Consider the following 5,271-nt stretch of genomic DNA (forward strand, 5'->3'; position numbering starts at 1 on the left):
TGTGGTTCACAGTAAAGTACTGTTCTGATGGAAACATATTAAACCACAATTTACGCTCCGTAACAGATTTTGGCGTAGTCAAAAGGAAATAAATTGCATTTCTTTTTCTCTTTATCGTTCCACCTCTGCCATACATTTGAAATAAATGTCAGCGCTGGCGACGTAATTAGCAATTATGCTGCATTGACGCTCACCAGGGAAATCCTAAGATAGGGAGGGATGCTTGCAAACATATGTTGCACTGATTCTGTGATCTCTTTGCTTAGCAATAAGCATAGAAACTGACAACTGACTGTCATTTATTATTTTGCACCTTGTATGTAAGGCCAACATTGTGTTTAAAGTTAAAGATTGAAGCAGTCAGTTTGTGTTTTGCTTGAGTTAAGAGCACTAGCGGCGCCAGGATTTTGATTGTAGGTCGGCCTCCAGAAAACTGGATGGGCCAGTTAAGATAAGCCAAAAAAAACGGGTTCCCCCTGCATACAGACAGCCAGACACTAACGATAATGTTAGCCTAACTGTTAGCTTAACTGTTAGCCTACTTGCCTTGCTGGTGTGAGGGGGGGGTGGCTACTGGAGGACTTGATGGGGAGAGGGCGGCCGAGCAGGATGGTAACTCCTCACTCGTAATCGCGTTACTTAAAATGTCCTCCACCACGTATGTGGATAGCCCCCGCTGAGGTGGTAATGGATCTAATTAGAATATGAATCAAGCCCCCAGGAGGAGCGCTAAGTCTAAATGCCAACATGGGCTTAGCGGATAACGGTGGTACTGCACCCCATGGCCCAGAAAGACTTTTCACATAGACATTACATGGCGAAAGAAACGTCTATATTTCAGCGGATAATTAGTTTCGGGGTATATCAACCTACCAGCCCGAACACTGAAAGGGTCCTTGTTTAAAACGTTACGTTTTTAACATTTTTTAACATTCACTAGAAGCGAATACAGAATTATTAAATTTGAAATGATGAACGCGCATAATGGACACGAGCAGACCCACGGGACTGCGCACGTCCGCACGTCCGCTCTCATGACTGTTCTCCCGAGCTCATGTAGCTAGCTGTAATAATGGATATAGCTAATGGTTGTAATTCACCATGTGTTCTATTAATACGTCCATGGTATTATCTTATGAAGTTATGATACATCTGAGGGATGTATGTATGTTGTAAAGCCTGTTATGTGGATGTAACGTCATTAGCGTTTCCCAAACTGGTGGGGCTATCGGCTAGCTAGCTAGTTGCTAACATCAGGGTTAGCTAGCGTGGCTGTATTAAGATCATGCCTAGCTACATAACGTTACTACAGACATAGTGATTACATGGCCTTGGTTCTCTCTTATGATCCATCCGAGGGCTGTATGCTGCTGTAAATAGTAACGTAGGATGAGAGATGAAGCCATGGATGAGCTCTGTTCACGAAACTGCAGGCTAACTGCTAGCGCTAGCTAGTAGCTAGCTAGCTAGTAGCACGACATAATGATTAAATCTCCTTGGTTGTCTAGCTAAATACATCAATCGTTTATTTAGTTAAGCATGTAAACGATCGGGAACAATGAAAACACAATGTTTAACGTTAGTGAATATTTTAGACAATGAAAACGGCGAGTTCATGAGTTCGCCACTTGTAAGAGCCACGAGAGATAAGCTCATGAACGAGCATGTTGCTACCGGTTGCTACGACAACACAAACAATTTGTTGCTAGTGCGCGTGTCCACCGTGACGTCATGGGCCAAGAATGCGGAAAAGCCGAGCTCCATGTTGTCTTAATGCGCTTTTGAGCACTCTCATTGGAACGTACGGGGCTTCCCGCCGACCACTGTATCCAGTTCTCTTAATACATCCATGATATGAATAGGCGCCTGGCCAGAGAACGTCTGGCCTGGCTGGAATTTCCTCACTCAGGATTGGATGAAACCACTACTTTTAAACAAGAAAAATCTCTCGTGATTGGTTGGCAGGTCTGTCACGGGTTAGGCTATTGGTCAACCTGGGCCATTATTATTATAATAAAATTTTATATTTATATATATTTATATATATATTTATATTTATTTATTTATGTATGTATTATATATTTATTTCATATATGCTATGTTGTATATTCATGTCATGATTATCATAGTTAAAATGATTTGCCAGGAACGTGCTGTTTATTCAAAGATAGAGCTTTATTGACACAAAACACAAACGCAATCAGAAACAAAACTGTGTACAAAGCATCGGAGACACACAGCACACACAACAAGTATCCCACGCTCACGAGAAGCAGCACCGTCCACATCTAACCCGCGGCCGGCTCGGAGCTGTTGGTAACCGGCAGCATTCGGTCTGAATTCGGTCCATTTAGCAGACGTCTGTGGTGCGTTGTCCTGTATGTCTATGTAGCGCACTTCCAAATGCTCACCTCACCCGCAGCCAGCACACACTGTCTCGCTTCCAGTAGCTGTAAAATCAATCAATAAAGACAATCAGTACTGCGCAATGCACTGCTTATGGACACATCTATGAATGCACCTGAAAAATATTCACATTAACCAAACCAATCTTACCCTCTTTTCTTCTCAACCGACTCCGAGCTTAATGGTGCGTTCTTTTTGTCCACCGAAGTCGTTTTACGAGTTGTTTTCCGGAGTTACGACCCGGAAGTTGCAAAAAGAACGCCCCCGAGGTCGTATTTACAACTCGTCAAGTCGTCTGAACTCAGAGGACCCCGAGCTCACTTTCAAAGATGGCTACGTCGTGCATCACACGTAGTAAACATTGTGGTTTTCTACAGTTTTAAGTACTTTTGTCTTTGTTGTAACCAAATGAAGAAGTCGTACACATAGCACTGTATACTGCTACCTATAGGCATGTCGCTACAGTCTTATTAGGAGTTAATTACCGCCTGATTAGTTATTTTGTAGCTTGTGCAGCCGAGACGCTCGGTTGCTATATGACAACAACGGCGCTTAAAGCCGGAGCCTTGAGCAGAAAGCAGAGCAGTAGCCTAACGTTAACGTTAATCAAAACGTAATTTTCATGTATCAAACTGTGAAATATAGTTGTGTAATATGTCAATAACTGGGTGAATAGAATCCTAAATGTTACTAAAAATGTTAAAAAAATCCATCTTTTCTCCAACTCGTAGTATTGTGTGACAAAAAGAACGCAACAACCCACGGTAACTCGTTTTCCGACATGGATGTGACGTCACACTCGAGCTACTAGTTGCGATTACAAGACAAAAAGAAGGCACCATAACTCTTCACAGCTTCGGCCCGCGATGCCACATCTGGTTGTTTCCAGCTGAAGCTCCTGCGTGCTGTCTCGTCATGTCTTACAGAAAGCTGGAAAACAATTAAATGAGAGTGGTATGAATAAAAAAAACATAAGTTACAGTAAAATTAAACAAGGAAAGATGAAAAAGTAAAAAATACTTACACACAATGGCGTCATTATCAGCGTCATGTAAATCTGGACTTGCAGACAGCTCCGAGCAAATATAGGTCACAGCCTCGTTATGAGGCGAGGTTAGTCTGTAAAAAAAAAAAAATACGGTTAAGATCGGTATCTACTAACGTATCTATGTCCTTATACAGAAAAATTAATGAAGTTCATTCAATGAAAGCATATTCTTTAAATCTTACCCTTGCTCCGGTTAGTAGCGCCTGCTAGTTTGTCTCCGAGTTGTGAAGACGGCGGACTGCTTTCTGGAAATTACAAAATCAAAAAATACACTTTTATAAAAAAACTCACCCGCTCAGCTCTGCCTCAATAATGAATGGCGCTGAAAGCAGCCACAGCTCTGTACTGCTCGCGTTTAAACTTGGTGGGGTTTAAAACATTACGGCCAAGTCTAAGTAGCCTGTTTAACATCCAAAGACAGTCATTGTACGATCAAGAGTTAATAAACAGTACAGACTAGCTCGCCGTTTCATTAATAATCATATACTTACGTTGACTTTTTCTTTCTGTGAACGCATCTCTGGAGCCCCGGAGGTGATATGGAGGAGAGAAAAAACCGCTCCAAATGTCTTGAACAACTCTTTTACCAGTTGGCCTGAAATATTCCCATATTTCGGAAGCTTTTGCTCTAACTCTCGGACTCATCTCCCGCAATCTCCCGCCGCTATTTTCAAATGGAAGCAGTGAAGGCGGGGGGGTAGAGTGATAGAGAGAGACAAAGAGGAGCAGATTAACCAGCAGGGCGCGAACAGCGCACACACTGGTGTGGAGGTGAATTACAGTGAGATTTAATGGATTACTGGGATAGTTTAATAACAATAGGACAATTGAAGTCTGGATTATGAGGCCATTTGAGCAGAGCCAACAGCTTCATATGCCATGGACATGTGAATATGGTGCTGAATTTGCCAGTATTTTAAGAAGAGAAATGGTTGGGACCTTGTCGTGCAATGACAAAGCTGATATGCTTTATGTGAAGCCCAGTGTTCTGGTGTCAGCAGAAAGACTTCTCTTAGAAAACTGTCCAGTGGAGCCTCTGTCTCCATTCCACCAGACAGTGTTGGATGAGCAAGACCAAAGAAAGGTCACTGTAGTCATGTCAATATGTACAGTGGTTGAGACTGTGAATGAATCATGGAATGCACATTTTACCTTTTGTGGCAAAGCCTGATTAAAACTAATTGTTGAAATAAATTATTTTGTGTATCTTTTTTTACATCTAATTAGTCATTACTAATGACATACACAGTAATTAATCTAGCATACTTTCATCAAATAAATCTACTAAAGAGTCTACAATTAGGCTATACTGAATCTGATCTATTTTAAGAGATTTTCTTAAAATGAAGTTAATACCTTTTAGAAAAATGTCACCTGGGGTAAAACTCCCCCTGCTGCTACCCTGATTTGCATTTGTATAGCTCACAGCATTTTAATTTACATGTGAAAGCCTCCCCTAGAATTAGAGGGAGGGGGGGTCATGGGGGGACAACTGCCAAGCAAGGCCCACTTCAATTTCCGACAATTCACGGCAGTTTTCGGTGTTGCCTGTAAATTGGCGTATACAGCCGTAAACCTGAAGTTCCACGACAATCTACAGTGCCGCATACTGACGAAAATCCCACTTTTCATGCAGTGAAAATCACTCACTACTCACTATAGGCCTGGGTCAAAATGGGCGGGCCCAGACCTAAAATGGGTGGGCCCAGGCCGACCCGGGCCCAATGGTAGCGCCGCGGGTGGTTAAGAGTTAAAAGCACTAGGAGTCACTGTTAACACGACAAGTTATAAGTGATTGTTTCATTTATGAAAGTAAA

General features: G+C 42.2%; 1 long non-coding RNA gene across 1 annotated transcript; it reads right to left on the reverse strand.

Annotated features, from left to right (window-relative positions):
• Nucleotides 1–3,492: 3,492 nt before the first annotated feature.
• On the reverse strand, nucleotides 3,493–4,117 carry LOC120553520. The gene is made up of 3 exons (XR_005638179.1): nucleotides 3,946–4,117; nucleotides 3,637–3,699; nucleotides 3,493–3,525 (listed from the first exon to the last, which is right to left on the reverse strand). It is a non-coding gene; the product is annotated as an uncharacterized LOC120553520 (long non-coding RNA).
• Between the last annotated feature and the right edge of the window lie 1,154 nt (nucleotides 4,118–5,271).

This window comes from Perca fluviatilis, chromosome 2, assembly GCF_010015445.1.
Source record: "Perca fluviatilis chromosome 2, GENO_Pfluv_1.0, whole genome shotgun sequence".
NCBI classification, from domain to species: Eukaryota; Metazoa; Chordata; class Actinopteri; order Perciformes; family Percidae; genus Perca; species Perca fluviatilis.